Raw genomic sequence first — 18,035 nt, forward strand, 5'->3', positions numbered from 1 at the left:
AGAGAGAGAGTAGGGGATGGGGGAGAGAGAGAGAGTAGGTGGTGGGAGAGGGAGTGGGAGAGTAAGAGAGAGAGAGGAGAGGTGGGATGGGAGTGTGCGAGAGGGAGAGAGAGAGTGAAAGAGAGTAGGTAGTGGGAGAGAGAGAGAGAGAAGGGGATGGGAGAGAGAGTGTGTGTGGGAGTGAGAGAGAGTAGGAAGATGAGAGTGTGTGAGAGAGAGTAGGTAGATGAGAGTGTGTGAGAGAGAGTAGGAGTGGGAGAGAGAGAGAGAGAGTAGGGGATGGGAGAGAGAGAGTGAGAGAGAAAGAGTAGGGGTGAGAGAATGAGAGAGAGATAGAGTAGGAGATGGGAGAGAGAGAGAAAGTGAGATTAGGGGATGGGAGAGAGAGAGTAGATAGGTAGAGAGTGAGAGAGAGAGTAGGGGTGGGAGAGAGAGAGATAGAGAGAGTAGGGGATTGGAGAGAGAGAGTGAGAGAGAGTAGGGGATGTGAGAGAGAGTAGGCAGTGGGAGAGGGAGTGGGAGAGGGAGAGTGAGAGAGAGAGGGGATGGGAGAGAGAGAGAGTAGGGGGAAGGAGAGGGAGTGGGAGAGTGAGAGTGAGTTAGTGTGAGAGAGAGAGAGAGAGAGAGAGAGAGAGAGGAGAGGGGGGTATGGGAGGTGTGTGTGTGAGAGAGAGTAGGGGATAGGAGATGGGAGAGAGAGAGAGTAGGGGATGGGAGAGAGAGTGAGAGAGAGTAGGCAGTGGGGGAGAGGGAGAGAGAGTGTGTGAGTGAGAGAGAGTAGGCGGTAGGAGAGGGAGAACAAGATAGAGAGAGGGAGAGAGAGAGTGGGGAGATAGGAGTGTGTGTGTGTGAGAGAGAGTAGGGGGTGAGAGAGAGAGAGGGAGAGCAAGAGAGGGAGTGAGAGAGAGTAGATGATGGGAGAGGGAGTGGGAGAGGGAGAGTGAGAGAGAGTAGGGGATGGGAGAGAGAGTGAGGAGGGTAGGTAGTGGGAGAGGGAGTGGGAGAGGGAGATAAATAGAGAGAGAGTAGCCCAAGAGAGAGAGAGAGAGTAGGGGATAGGAGAGGAGAGAGAGAAAGTAGGGGATAGGAGAGGAGAAAGAGAAAGAGAGTGTAGCCTGAGAGAGAGAGTAGGGGATGGGAGAGAGATTGAGAGAGAGAGAGTAGGGGTGAGAGAATGAGAGAGAAAGAGTAGGGGATGTGAGAGATAGATAGTGAGAGAGAGAGTAAGAAGTGGGAGAGGGAGTGGGAGAGGGAGAGTGAGAGAGAGTAGGGGATGAGAGAGGAGAGAGAGTGAGAGAGTAGGGGGAGAGAGAGTAGGGAGAGAGTAGGGGATGAGGAATGGTGGGATAGGGGAAGATTATTTTTCACATAGTGCATATGCACTATAGTGCGCACACACTTTATAGTGCCTATGCATTATATGAAAACACCAAAAAATGGTCATAGCAAAATTTTGGGTCCCTACTAATCCATATTCTATTTTTTGTCTATTGTGTAGTTTGTTGTTCCAATAGAAAACATGGGTTTCATGCTTGTTTGAAGTTAGCAAACACTATATTCAATCATTGGATACACTATTTGAAGGCTTTTTGAACATTTTTTCATTCTATTTGAAGCTAACAAACACCAAATTTAATCATTGGATACACTATTTGAAGACTTTTTGAATATTCTTTCTATAGAAAAGGTCAGTGTAGTCCTTTTTAAATATTCTTGTTATTATATAGAGACAAATTTGATTATAATTTGACAAGTTGTTTAATATATAGTGAATTCATTGAAATTTGTATGTTTGAATGAATTGTTATTTGGAAATGGTTAAAAATTTGACAATTTGTTTAATATATATTGTGTATTCATTGAAATAATTGTAATTTGTATATGTATTTGAATGATTTGTAATTTACAAATTGTAAGTAATTTAGATGTTTGAATAATTTGACATATAGAAATCATCATCATGCCAAGGAAGAGACCAAAAAATCAAACACCAGAAGAGAAGGAGAGAGATTTGGAAATTAAAAGAGATAAAATGAAACTACTATGTGAACAAAGAAAATTGCAAAACAATAATGAAGAATTGTCTTTCAAAGAGGAACAAGAACCACCGATACAATGAAACAAAGAGGAAGAATTGGAAAGACAAAGAGAAAGAATGAGACTATTATGTTCAAGAAGACAATTGAATTGTGAAGCTACACCATCTTCTAATGTTGGAGTCATATCATCATCTCATGTTGAAGAGAGGCTAATTTGTACATCTAACGATGTACACACTCCGTCATGTCATGTTGAAGGCACAACATCAACATATCAAGTAGGTTATATTCCATCTTTCGCATCTTATTTCCAAGGCACATCATCTTTGGTTCAAGGTACACAAAACACTCAACCTTATGCTGATGTTCAAAATGTTGAGGGAATGGAAGAGATTATAACACCTTCTAGAATTCATTTTAGAAGACCAAAATATTTGATTTATATTGATACTAACATTTTAAAATCAATGCCTAACAAGATTAGCAAGCGTACTAATCAAATAAAAGTTAATCGTATGTGGAGATTATTCTTTGAAGAATTAAATATTATAGGTCAATGCCAAGTATTTGTTGAAATGATGAATAATTTTAAATTTAGGCCTATCATGAGCATTCTTGGGCTAAAAATGATGGATGATTCAAATAAAAAAAGCATTGTAAAGAATCTGATGAGTGCTTATGACAAAGTGGGTTCTAAATCACACACCAAAGCTAGTAATATCATAAGACCAGTACTTACATCAACAATAGTAAGTACCCAAATGAAGAAAGCTTGAATCATGAGAAAGAAAAGAAAAACATTGAAAATCGGTAGAGGTACTCTAAGGAGAGCCATGCTAAGGCATGAAAGATTGGAAGATCCAACAAAAAATGAGTTATGAACTTTTAGCGATAGACAACCACAAAAGGATAAAGAAATTAGTGAAGCTTTGAAATCATTGATCAAATATTTTTGGAAAAATAACACACATGTTTCCCCTAATCAAAGAGATGTTGTAAGAAAGAGGATTGGTAGCCAAAATCATGACCCACATGCAAAACATTTTTGGACTCAACTCAGACACAATTTTTTGCAAAATTTATTGGTGTGTATCTTCAAATTTGAATAAGTCAAAGATTTTTTGAGATGGGTAAAACTTTTTATGCGAAGATAAATCACAAATGCACAACTTGTTGTTGTAGGATACATATTGATTTTTCTAACCATTTTGATGTTTTTAGGCATATATGTGTGTTTTGGATTATAAGTTTGTTTTGCAGGATTGTGACATGAATGAGCCACCTAGATTTCAAGGGAATTCATATCCAACATTTTATGTGAAATAGGGGATGACCAACAATTTTTGAAGATATCATGCTTAGATGGTGTTGACTCCTGATTTAAGAGTGATTATTTATTACCAGTAGGCAACAAAATTTACTATACCTAGAGGTAGCCAATTCCCATGGTTAGTATAACACATTATGTCTCTAGGCCAACAACATGAAGCACTATGCCTCCTACACTTTTGGCTCTACAAAACCAAGGTGGGAGTACCTTTAGGGATTTTAATTTATTTTCTAGCTCTTGCCCTTAATCACTAATAATAGCAGATATGGTCCAATTTATCTAATATATGTGAAATAAATATGAACTACAATAGCTAACAATATCTCATGAATTCTTACACACTGATAATGACCACCCTTATACACTTGATATAATGCTTGATAGATTTATAATTTGAATATAAATTGGATATGTGAAGCAATATTTACTTCCACTTGTACCTCATTCATATAATCAGTGCCTTATCCATTGTTACATCGAGTCAACTACTAGCATGGGATCTTAATTCAAATAACTTGTAGATGAATTTATCAACTGTAATAACGAACTCCCATTCTTATGAAATATTTTCTCTATAAACTCACAGACCCTACTGACTTATTGAAGCACTTCCTTAATTCCTTGAATCAAAAGCAATAATAAACTCAACATACAACATATCTAGATTGCATTCACTCAATTAAACCTTATTTAATTGACCTCAAAGTAAACAAGCTCATATAATGGAGACATAAATTGATAAGACAAACATAATGTAAGTACCCTTTTGAATTATCCTTTGAATAAATTGATACAACAACCAATAGGAACTCAATAAAATTTAGAATATATTGTTGATTCTGTCATTGATATATATCATCAGAGAATACAAGACTTGAAAATAAAACTCCAAACAACTACACACAAGTGGACAGACTGTACTTTTCTTGAAACAAAACAAAAATTATACAACTCTTGGAGCATCACAATGCCTTGGAAACTCACTTATATAGACATGAGTTGCAACAAGGAAAGGGAAATTGTGACTAACATCTGTCCTTTTTGAAAAAATATCTTAAACTTTGCAAACAACCACAAAAGGACAAAATTTTGTGTAATAGAAAGTTAATACATCAAGTAATTCTTTTGGTAGGTCCCATTTTTGTTACATCTTCACAAGCTATTGATTCTTTGATTGGCAACCACTATTCTGAATCTTTGGCATATGCAACTCTACTATAGTGGCCAATGATGAATCTTGTTATAGCACTTGCAAATCAATTTCTACCCAAGGATTTTCACTATTTTCACCTTGAACTGACAAAACTACTTTTACTTTTGTTTGTTCCTCTGTCATGTCCACATCCTGGACCTCTGAACCTATAACTAAAATTGATTGTTGGCCTTTATCTTTCACCTCTTTCTGATTTGGTGCTATTATATCAACAATCTACACTTCATCCTCCTGCACCTCATCATCATCTATTTCAACTTCTTCAAACTATTCATCAGAAGCAATATCTGCCACCCACTTGTCAAAAAGTGTTCATCTAGCCAATCAAATTGTAGAATATCCTGTTGCTTCTTGATAACATATTCACCCTCTTTGTCAATATCAATAAAATCCTATTTCATTGACAATTTTATTCATTCTCAAACAAAATAAATCATCTAGTTCCTTAGCCCATTCATCTTTATTCTTTAATTTATTCTTTCTATCTAAAGCACGAGGGAATAAATCAAATTTATAGCTCTTATATTTATTCAAGTAGCCAACAATTCTTCTTTGCAGGTGAACTATTTGTTGGAAATAATCAAGACTAACAAGGTTACTGAGAGGGGAGGGGTGAATCAGTAACTCTAAAACTTTAACTCAATTCTGCATAATAATATTTTTACCATTCATCTATCCAAACTACTGTATGCATGAAAAGATAAACATTTGTAACACATGAACACACAGATTTGGTGACCCAGAAACCTTCCAATTAGAAAGTAAAACTGGGGTGGGGATGATACCCACAAAACTTCAATAATGCAGTATAAAGTTGGCTAGTTAAGGCTTACAATGATCAATTCTGATGATCTGCCCTGTTAGGAGCAAGTAGGATTGCTAGATCCACCTTGTTAAAGGATTTACAAACATACAATGAAGTATGCACTCTGTTAGGAGATTTACAAAAGACTGTTAAGTCTACCTTGTTAAAGGATTTAGCAAACTGATTCACCTGTTAGGATGAAGTAGTGAATCTGATTACAACTGATTGCTGATAAGATCCTTTGCGCTCTGATCACCTAATGTGATGAATGTATCCTTTCTGCATCAATGTTGATCTTGCTGTATTCCTCTATTCTGCTGGTGATTCACTTTCCTTCTTCTCAAATTATTGCAACATGTCATAAACCTTCTTTTCTTTTCATCTCATTATTTCAAATGATATATACCAATCCAATATTTACGCTGGCAAGGTCGGCCAAATACAAGTGAACAAGTATTACTGAGTCGGCCAGGTGGTAGAAAACTCGGGTTGCACAAACTAACTCGATGATCTTCTGATACTCGACATCCACTACAATACACTGCATCGTCATGCACTCGGTAAGAGTAGAGGCACAGTCCATACTAATCATTCTAAGTAGCTTGGAACTTGGTAACCATTGGTGACTCGGTGAATATTGTGTCACTCGATAAAAATTGAATCCATTGATAACCTTCTTCACTTGGTAAATACTGATTCATTCATTTACCTTGATCACTCGATAAACACTAAGTTCTTTGTTTACCTTGATCACTCGGTAAACACTAAGTTCTTTATTTACCTTGATCACTCGGTAAACACTAAGTTCTTTTGATGACTCGGTGAGCACTGACTGCTTGGGGAACACTGTTCTGCTCGGTAACCACTAACTGCTTGGAGAACACTATTCTGCTTAGTAACCACTGTGAACTTGGTAAATACTGCTGAATTTCCCATATGCTTGATTTCCAAAGGAATGCTCGGTATCAACTGTTTACCTGTGGAATTTATAAGATAACCGCTGAATGCTCGATGTGAACTGTAGACTAGGTGATGAGCTCGGTAAGCATTCAGAATCAAATAAGTGTTGTCACTAATGAAAAATATATCATAATTCCAACAATCTCCCCCTTTGGCATTAGTGACAAAAACACTTATGAGTCAAAACTTATATACAATATCTGACATACTGACAACTGATTCTACTGAATATACATGGCTTCCTTACATGGCTTCCTTACATATGACTCCCCCATACAATATACACAAGGTATTTACCTGAGTTATATGACTTTGATTTACAGTATCTCTTTGTCCGTTTTGTACAGTTATCTCACCAATAACTCTTTCTGAGTATCTCTTTCTCCACCTTTTTGACAATAATGCCAAAGAATTAAAAAAAATGTGTTTACATAGAGACACCAAAATGTGAGATAAACTTGGAATGTACCTGAAGAATGAGTTGCAGAGTCTTGTCCCAATTCTCTTGTAGGATTTTGCATGTGGATAGAGCTATTTGAAGTTTTGTAGAGAGTTCAATCACATGGTCTGCAACGGAGAAATTTTTGTCATGGATCAATGTTTTTGAATGGGCAATGTGCTTTTGCATTGTGTCCATGATGGGAAGGATCATATTCTGAATATCTAACAATGTAGATCGGATCCTTGACTCTTCTCTCAGCAATTCTACTTGTTTTTCTGACAAAAATTTGATTTTGAGGTGATGAGATGAGGTTGAACTGGGGTCAAGCTTCAGGTTTTGTGCCCTTGCCTTCAGATCCTCATCTATTTTATTCAATTGCTCTCTTATTTCCTTAGTATACTCGGTAACATCACAAAGCTTAGCAAAAAGAGATGTTACATTATTAAAATAATTTTTAATGTTGGCCAAAACTGTGGTTAATTCAACCTGTTTTATTACTATGTGCTGAGCAATGTGCTCAAGCACCTTATTATCAAATTTCTTCTTTGCCTTCTCTAACAACTTTTCTTGACCGGAGGTATCCTCATTGAATTTATTGACTGCCTCTTCTAATTGTAGAAAAATGTGTTGAGAAGTATCAACATCAACACCTATAGCCTCAGTAATTATATTTTTTGCTTCATCAATAATTTTAAACTCTCTATCTCTCTCATTCGTTAGTTGTTTCTGCTTTGCCTTCAGTTCTATTTGCTGATTGAGCAGTCTTAGTTCATCAACTGAAGCAGTATCCAAATCTACATCTTCATCAAGTGTCTTGCCTGTAAGAAGAATTTTTAATGGAGTCTTTGGTTTTTCTATTGTACTAACCTCTTTGCCTTTGAAAATAGAGACAATGGTTGATGACGTTGGACTAGCTGTCAAAATTGGACTATCAAAATTGGAATAGGACCAACTAAAGGAAGACTAAGAGAGGGACTAAATGTATCAAAAATTGATATACTTCCCAGAATTGATGTGCATACCAGAATATTTACAATTGAAGAGCTTACTGGTGCAAAATTGGTGCTAATGTAGCTGAAGTTGATAAAGTTGGAGAGCAAACTGGAAAACTTACTGTACATAGAAAAATAAACAAACTAACAAAGAACCAAATTTACAAGAATTGGTTTTTGAGGTCCTTATACTGTCCATGTTCTTATTAAGTTGTTTTAGTAGCACATCTGCTAGGTCAAACTCCATGTTTTTCTTCACAACCTTATAGGCTAAATCTACAGCCTCACAGGGCACGCTATTCAATCTGCTGAAACTATACATCTTATATGCAATTAAATAAATTTTGAATCTTAACTTTGCATCATATACATTGTTAGGTTTCAATCCTCTGCCATCCCATTCAGCTAGGGTTAACTTTTGGAGTTCATCCTGACTTAGGGTTTTGGTGGTTTTTGATTTACTTAACATTGGCAAACCCATGATCTTATGAATCATTTTCTTTGTTATCAAGACGGGTTGCTCTAACCACAACTAACCATTATGCACGCGGCTTAAAATGTATCTTATCCATTTCATTTCGAATTTCCTTGGCAGGTGTGAGATATGGGTCAAACCTTTGGTTTCTAGATGTTTGAACTTAGGTTTGAGGGTTCCATCCACACACAACTCGGCTAGGGCATTATCCATATCTAGTGTCCCTATTTCTTGAACAGTGCATTTGAAATGAGTATGAATGTCATTTATAAGTAGTACCTTTGGAGGAATTTTTGATTGGGCTCCATGTGGGTCGAGCGATTCAGCTATGGCGAGAACAAGCTTGAAGCTGGGTGCTTTCCATTCTACTCCCTTCACAAGCATTTCAGAGCCTCTTTTTTCCTTGCTGCTGCTGGTGCTTGCGAATGCCATTGCTGCTTGGTGAGTAAATGATTTCGTTAAATAAATTCTTCATTGGAAAAAAAATTCAAATTGGTTGAACTCTCTTTTGTACTCTTGGAAATTTCTTTTCTCTGTATATTCTAAATTCGTGGTGAAAAATGAGATCAAATTCTACCTTTTTGATGAAAAATTTTCCATTAATGCTCGGGTACGAAGGTAGCTGAGATGACCTAGGGTTTTTCAGATAGTCATCAACTTACTCGATAAACCTTGCAACTCGGTAAACAAACAAAACCTTTCACATTACCAACCTAGCTCGGTTAAGTCTGGAATCAACCTTGCTCGATAGATGTACCATAGTGAACTATGTCTAGTATCTGAAATATTGATTTATCTTTTGCACTTCTACATTCTGGAACTGCTTAGGATATTGCTTGAAGATGCAGTCCTTGATCCTTCTTGATGAGTCTAATTAGAAATGGTGGAGTCACCCACTTCTTGAGTGACATAGCCATTATTTGAATTTTTTGGCTCGGTAGATTTTGGAATCCACTATTGTATCATCTGCTTTCGAATGTTGTCAGCTCTGGCTTTCTTTTCATCTTCAATTCTTCCTATATTCATGCAATTCTTGGATATATGACCAAGTTCGGTATATGTATAACATCTTATAGTAGTATCTTTCTTTCTTAGGTGATGCCTTGCACAGTTTATTCCAATGTGTCCATATTCTCCACAATAGTGACATCTGCACCAAGTATTGTAGTCCCAACCAAATAATGCTTTGATAACCTGTTCTATTGGATTGAATGATTTTGATCTACATTCAGATGCCTTGTGACCTTGTTTCTTGCATTTGTGGCATTTTCCCTCAAACTTTGGTTTTTCTTTGCATTCATTTGCTTTGTGACCATGTTGATTGCAATTGTAGCATTTACCATTGAATTTTCTTTTACCATTGCTCCAACATCTGTTAGATGTATGACCTAACTTTCCACAGTGATTGCAAGTAGGTCTTTGATTCTTTTGGGTACTCTATTTGGAAGATTCACCTTCTTCATTGTATCCAAGGCCTGCTTTACCTTTTTGTCTATGAAGATTATGCTCATTTTGAAAATTCAATTGATCCATATCTACTTGAGATTTTATCATCCTTTCATTGACTTGTTTTTCAACATTTAAGTCATTTTTCAAACTTTCATTGATTTGTCTTTCAGATCTTAGATCACTTTGCAAACTTGCATTGATTTGTCTTTAAGTGATTAAATCATTTCTCAAACTTTCATTCTCAGATCTTAGATTCATAATTTCTTCATTTGCATTAGATAGTTGTCCTATAAGATCTTCATGCTGAAGGGATAGATTATTTCTTACCTCTAAGTCTTCATTTTCCTTGTTTCTCTGTTCCAAAACTTCACATAATTTGATGGATTGGACTTCTTGTTCTCTTTTGAGCTTTCTTACTTCTTCCTGCAGAGAACCATTCTTTGCTAGGAGTTCCTTGATTGCTTCATTAGTTTCATTTGAACTGCATGATGGTAAAAGATCTTCAATCCTTTCTTCAATATACTAATGATCATTCATTTGTCTTGCAAGTTCCTTCCTTTTTTTCAAAGATTGAGAAAGATTCTCTTTTGCTTCTTTGAGTTGAGTCATGGCCATTTCCAGATCTAGCTTTTCATTTTAAATAGATTTGTCAAGTCTGAATATCTCCATTGTCCTTGATCTTTACTCAAGATGTCAAGCTTTATCCTGAGAACCACAATGCTCTGATACCAATTGTTGGAAATAATCAAGACTAAAAAGGTTACTGAGAGGGGAGGGGTGAATCAGTAACTCTAAAACTATAACTCAATTCTGCATAATAATATTTTTACCATTCATCCATCTAAACTACTGTATGCATGAAAAGATAAACATTTGTAACACATGAACACATAGATTTGGTGACTCAGAAACCTTCCAATTAGAAAGTAAATTGGGGTGGGGATGATACCCGCAAAAATTCAATATTGTAGTATAAAGTTGGCTGGTTAAGGCTTACAATGATCACTTCTGATGATCAGCCCTATTAGGAGCAAGTAGGATTGCTAGATCCACCTTGTTAAAGGATTTAAATACATACAATGAAGTATGCACTCTGTTAGGAGATTTACAAAAGACTGTTAAGTCTACCTTGTTAAAGGATTTAGCAAACTGATTCACTTGTTAGGATAAAGCAGTGAATCTGATTACAACTGATTGCTGATAACATCCTTTGTGCTCTGATCACTTGATGTGATGAATGTATCCTTTCTGCATCAATGTTGATCTTGTTGTATTCCTTTGTTCTACTGGTGATTCGCTTTCCTTCTTCTCAAATTATTGCAACATATCATAACCAACCTTATTTTCTTTTCATCTCATCATTTCAAATGATATATACCAATCCAATATTTACACTGGAAAGGTCGGCCAAATACAAGTGAACAAGTATTACTGAGTCGGCCAGGTGGTAGAAAACTCGGGTTCCACAAATTGACTCGGTGACCTTCTGATACTCGGCATCCACTACAATACACTGCATCATCATGCACTCGGTAAGAGTAGAGGCACGGTCCATACTAATCATTCTAAGTAGCTTGGAACTCGGTAACCATTGGTGACTCGGTGAATATTGTGTCACTCGATAAAAATTGAATCCATTGATAACCTTCTTCACTTGATAAATACTAATTCATTCATTTACCTTGATCACTCGGTAAACACTAATTTCTTTGTTTACCTTGATCACTCGGTAAACACTAAGTTCTTTATTTACCTTGATCACTCAGTAACCACTAAGTTCTTTTGATGACTCGGTGAGCACTGACTACTTGGGGAACATTGTTCTACTCGGTAACCACTGACTGCTTGGAGAACATTGTTCTACTCGGTAACCACTATGAACTTGGTAAATACTGCTAAACTGCCCATATGCTCAGTTTCCAAAGGAATGCTCGGTATCAACAGTTTACCTGTGGAATTTATAAGGTAACTGCTGAATGCTCGGTGTGAACTGTAGACTGGGTGATGAGCTCAGTAAGAATTCAGAATCAAATAAGTGTTGTCACTAATGACAAATATATCATAATTCCAACACTATTCTATTATCAAATTCTAGAATTAACAATATCATAGGTTTTTTCAATTTGATCATGTGAAGACCTTATGACAGAGTAACACAAAAATGTCATTTCTTTCCTCCTCTTTACCCACTTATTCACAATAGGCTTCAAGGCCTCATATTGGCTTTCATTTCATCCCATATGTTTATTATTCTTGACAGTTGATCATAAAATAATGGCCATTCAATTTTATCTCCCAGATACATGAGAGCTTTTCTCAAATTGTCTTCATATTGCACATTTAACTCTACATTGAAAGCCCACAATTTGCTCTTTTCTTCCTCAAAATATTTAGTTGCGTAATATTGTGGCCTTTATGGGGTATCTGGCATCTCTATGAGAGGAGTGGATTTAAAAGGTTCCACAGGAGGGTGGGAATATGTGATTCTTGGCCTTGAAGACCTCCCCATTACCTTATTATCAAGTTCAATTCTTTTTTGAACTTCTTTATTATAAGTCTCCAAAACACTCTCATACTTATTCTACAATTCAAACATTGTTTTTCCTTCATTTTCTATAGTAGCCAAAATAAGCTAAGATGTTCCAGCACCCATTTGAGCTTCTTGCACATGGGAGGTATCAACTACTCTTCTCACAATGATATTTCCCATTAAACTAGAATCAGCTAGTTGTGATGAAACAACCCTAGATCCTTTCCTTAATGACCATATAACCAAAGTAGCCTAGTCTTCACTGAAAGTAGTACCTATGAATTCCTTCTTGCTTGGATCTTGCAAGTCCAATTTATTTGAAATAGAATTAAAAACCAAAGCATCAACTATATCCCATTTGGGTAACAATAAAATATTTGATGCTTGTACCATCTATCTCCCCTCTTCAGGAGTTATACTTTGGAATTTTTGCATCATCTTTTCTTTAATCTGATTTTGTAAGGCTGCCTCCTTTAGCTCTAGATGCTTTGTTCTTAATTTATTACACGTTTCTTCAAATTTTCCCATGTTGGTTCTCCATGTAAACTGGTGGAAAGCTCTGGACTAAAAAAAACTATCATCTGACAAAAATTGTTGACTAGCTTATTTTGTTATAGGGTCTAATTCTCTTCCTTTAAAATCTACCACTATCAACTCTAAACTTGGCATAGGAGGCTCCTGGGGGTTTCCTTCATCTATTTTAGCTTGAGTAACAAAAAATCCTCCTTGGGACCCCAGTTGTTCAATTTGCTCACCAGTAAGCTATTCCTCTTCAATCCTCAGAGGGGTTTGTGAAGGTGAATATTCCTCAATGTGAGGATCTTTGTTGCCTTATTATTTTCCACTTTTTAGATGAGTTCTTAGGAGGTCTCTCTTCCCAGACAACACTAGTGGATCAAACTACTTATTTGACTTTGTCCATAGTGGTCCTTTTATTTTGAATGATAGTATAACCTGACCTTTTTTGGATAGTCAATTGATTTGTCCCTAGGTTGGGAGTGAATCCTAGTCTCCTCATTACCTACTTGGCCTTATCTGGAAAAGAATTAATAAAAATTCACTTCTTCTCATTCATATTTTTTTTCCACCTTTTAGGGGAGGGCTTAAGAAGTCTCTCTTCCCAGACAACACTAGTGGATCCAATTACTTATTTTCCTTTGTCTAAAGTGGTCCTTTTATTTTGAATGATAGTATAACCTGGCCTTTTTTGGACAGTTAATTGATCTACCCCTAGGCTAGGAGTGAATCCCATTCTCTTGATTACCTCCTTGGCCTTATCTAGAAAATAATTAATAAAAATTTGCTTCTTCTCATTCATAGTTTCCATTGTGTCAGGAAAAGTAAGCATTAGCTTATTTATTCTATCTGCCATTGTAATGGCATTACCTAGAGGACTATAATTTTCATCAAAACAATGAGTGAAATCCAAAAATTTTGTGAATACTCTCCATTTATCCTTCTTAGTTTCTTACTCTTGCAAGGAGTATTCATTTCTTACTATGTCTTTAGGAAAATAAAATTCATGGTCAATCTTGCCAAGCTTAACTCTGTGTTTAAAGGCCAAGTTATAAAATTCCTCAGTGTCAAAAAAACAAGGGTGAGAAACAACCATCTTATACTAATCTAATATTTTGTGTAGAGAAAGCCAACCCCCTTTGGTGATTACAAATTGATGGGCTATAGTGCAAGTGGGGAATATTGACCCTCTTGATCTTTTCAACAAATAAGTTTCCTCTAGTCCACCTAGCTACCACAAAAATTTAGCTACTCCTACCTTTAAAGGAACTTGGTAAGGTAACACATGGGGAGTACCTCTAAAACCATAAATTCTAATGATAGTTGAGACTGAATATGGGATGATGTCTCCCCAATTATGTGAAACCTTCAAACCAATAGGATTGTCTAAGGGCCTAATAAGAGTTGCCAATGCCTTGGTTACTCTAGGATTTTCACTTAATAATAGGCATGTCAACTTTGAGGCAAAATACCTATCAAACTTGACAAAGCTAGCATTTTCTACATCCCAAGTCATATTTGCACTCCATAACTAGATTGGTAGTGCTTCCCCATCCTATTCTTTGTTCAACTTAATTTCTTTACCAAAATATGTTACTCCCTGAACAAAAACATATGCATTAACATAGAATAATGACCAAAAATCTTCTTTACCTTACCCTTTGCAACCCCAACCAGGCCATTGTGAATTTCTTCTACTAAAAAGAAGGCAAAATAAAAAATAATGTCCACACCAAAAGATGAAATCTGAGTGATCATGTACATTAAGCCTATGGGCATAAACTCCTCTTCATCTTCTCCAAAAACTCTACAGAGAGTCCTATATGCCTCCATAGCCTTGGTATTGAAATATGCCCTTTTGAAGGGTTCTATGGAGGATGCTGTAATCGCTGACAAAGTTCCAATTTTGCCTATGTGTGCCCTTAGTGCACCTTGCCTGACTGCATCCTTCTTTGACATATATTCCTTTTCTAATTCCTTCAAGTCAATAGGCACATGATAGTCAGTGAGGGGCCCTAAACCAAATACCTACCAAATTTCCTTGAGGTTGATTGTGATCAAAATTTCACCATCAATTCTTCTCACCACTCTAATTTCTTGGTCATAATTTTTTACCACAGCCTCAAGGAGGTCATAATCCATAAAAACACTTGAAACTACTAATTTTCTTAAATCAAAATTCCAAATATTGACATGTGGGGAAAATAAATTTCTTTCTGAAAACCATTTGTTTAATACAACAAGACCAATTTGAGAAGTGTTGGCATCCTGGACCCAATTCCCCTTATCATATAACCTATCTATGATTTTTAGCCTAGGTTTTAACGAAGTTAACTTTTTAACTTGCACAGATTCAGTGGTGAACTCAAGGAGCAACTCAAGCAAGTCATCATGAATATTCCTAGCCAAATAATCCTCTTTCCTAGAGAACACCTTCTTTGGAGGCACATTGACTACAATTTGTAGAAAACTAAATTTCTATAAAGGTTACAATATACATGCTCTTACTTGACTTTATTGCTTGCTTTGTAATCCTACAACGTTTTGCAAAAAAAGTGGAAACTGCTTCACATTCTATTCAAGCTTGATACAAATTCTCTATAGTTGCTTCTGCTTAGAAAACTTGAAACCTTGTTCTCGTGAGATGAAAATGGTGAGATCTTCTGCAATATACTCTATTTTCTACTTGCACATGAAGATTTCATTCTTCATTAATGAACTATGAGTGAAATAGAGTGGCGTTACCTTCCTTTTTCAAATTTGCACCATTGATCTCAGAAAATCCTATGATCTAGGAGTGAAAATAGGGATGACTCATCTTCCTCATGACATGCTGGCAGTCAAACCAATGAAAATTCTCCATATGTATGTTTCTTTCACTACTGGTGCTTCAAACTAGACCCACTGATTCTTGAGGACATGTTTCATTGAGTCGCTACTTCACTATACATAAAGAGTGAGCATGTTTCCATAGAGACGAAGCGATAGCCCTTGATCTCATCTCAATCTGATGGTAGACATTTCAATACTTTTTTTAATATCAGAGTGGTGGGTCCCTCCTTTATTTACCTTGTTCGATATGTCGCTATACATAAAGCCTGAGAAACTTCCCATAGTGAAAAAGTGACGATCGTTGATTCCATCTTGATTGAGTGGAGGACATTTGATGCGATACTTAATATAGATATGGTGGGCCCCTTTTCCATTTTCTTTACTTGGTATGTCACTATCCTCAACAATCAAGAAAATCTCCATAGCGATGAAGTGAGAGCCATAGATCTAAGTTTAAACTGAGGGAAAAGAAACTGCATTACATAGATATAAATGTGGTGGGTCCCTTGGTCACCATGTAGCATTGGGTAAATAGTGTACATATTTTCATAGTGATGTAGTGATAATCATTGATCTGATCATGATCCAATGATCACAATGATCACAATCGTTCATCTAATTTCTGACTAGGGTGTGGGTCCAAATTACTATTGACATGGGAAAATCCTATCAAGTTGGCAAAAAAATTAATATTTTAATCTTGACTACATCACCACGTGGTTTAGGTCCCACCACATGTACATTTTTAGGCTCGGTGCTATGTCACTACCAGTGAGGTGCAACTAATTTTTCTTTCACAACATAGAGACCTTTGGCATTCTCTAAAATATCAGGTGCATATGTGTCTCTAATAGGATGCTACTATGTCCATGAGATGATGTGGTTCATTTCTGACGAAGCAATCGTTGGGACCCACCTTCTAGAACTATTGCAATGTTCTTATTTTTTGTCAAGGCACTATGTCACTAACGGTGGAAATTTTTCATTTTTTGATCTTGACATAGTAACCTCTCTAAGGCTTTAGAGATTCCGATGCCGAGAAATTTTTCAATTCCACCATCATCATCACAATCAATTCTTTTGACAAAGCAATGAATTGACATGACCAATATTAATGATAGGAATTTAGGTTCCTATCCATTTCATAATCTCCCGTCTTCCTCACTTTCCAGCAAGGTGCTATATTGCTATCGACAAGATCCATTATTTTTTCAGTTATGACATAGCCACTTCACAAATACAGATGAAATCCAGTTCTAGGAAAAACTTGCTAATCAATCACGAGTACCATAATTAATACTTCTAACATAGTAATTAAAATGTATGTCCTCAATACCACTTGGGAACTTTTATGGTCATTGAAATTTGCAAAAGTTGACATCCTCTATGTTTTTTGTTAAGGTGCTATGTCACTAATGGTGGGATGTAAACTTTTTCTGATAGCGACATAGTGACTCATCAGAAAAGTTGATTTCTGATGACACCATTTGTACTTCATTATTCTTGGTTCCTTTTCAATTTTGACAGTTTTGAGATGGTACAAGTGACTAAAAATTTTTGACACCACGGACTTTCCAGACGTTGCACCTCCATTTCATGACACTGCTAGTCAATTTTGCAGTAGTTGCTATGTCATTATACATAAAAAACTTGCATCTTCACATAGTGACTACGCGAATACCATAGATCTTGTAAGGATCAAATGGTGGGAGAAAAAAGGAAAAAGGCACTTGGGGCATGAAACATTTAAATGAGACACAAAATATTGGAGATTTGAAAAACTTAATGCCCAAATAAATTTTAAAAGAACACATGACTTAGGGTTTGACAGATTTTTTAAAGGTTATTAAAATGCAAGGCCAAAGAATCAAAAACCCTAATCAAGAAAATAATGACTTCAATTTTGATTTTTAACCTAGGATTTGGAAAAACTTATTTTATAAAAATTAGACCAATAGTGGCTCTATCCGAGGATGATAGACTACCCGAGTCTATGCAAGAATACAAAATCTATGGTTGAGCAGACCACATACTTGACTTTTCTTAGAACCTGACAAAATTGAGAGAGCAACAACAATAGAGAAAAGAATATGTACAGGAAACTACACAATGAACAAAGGATTTACAAATGTACAAAAAAACCCGAGACTACTATTCATGGAAACAAAGATACTGTAAAAAAAATATCTCTTCAAGAATTGTCCATGAACAGGCAATTCAAGAATATTTCTAGTTAAATCCCTTAGATAATATGAATCTTCACCATATTTCTCATAAATTTCATATGGACCAAGCTAGATAGGATTAAACTTACCATGCTTTCCTTTATCATCCATCCTAGCATTCCACATCAACACCATATCGTCTATTTCAAATTTCCTTTCAATGGCTCGCTTGTCATACAGATGTTTCATTTGTGACTGCATTTTAGCATTCTGAATAGAGGAATCCC

The sequence above is a fragment of the Cupressus sempervirens genome, chromosome 2, assembly GCF_028749045.1.
Source record: "Cupressus sempervirens isolate cs-2001-9-10 chromosome 2, ASM2874904v1, whole genome shotgun sequence".
In the NCBI taxonomy this organism is placed as follows: domain Eukaryota; kingdom Viridiplantae; phylum Streptophyta; class Pinopsida; order Cupressales; family Cupressaceae; genus Cupressus; species Cupressus sempervirens.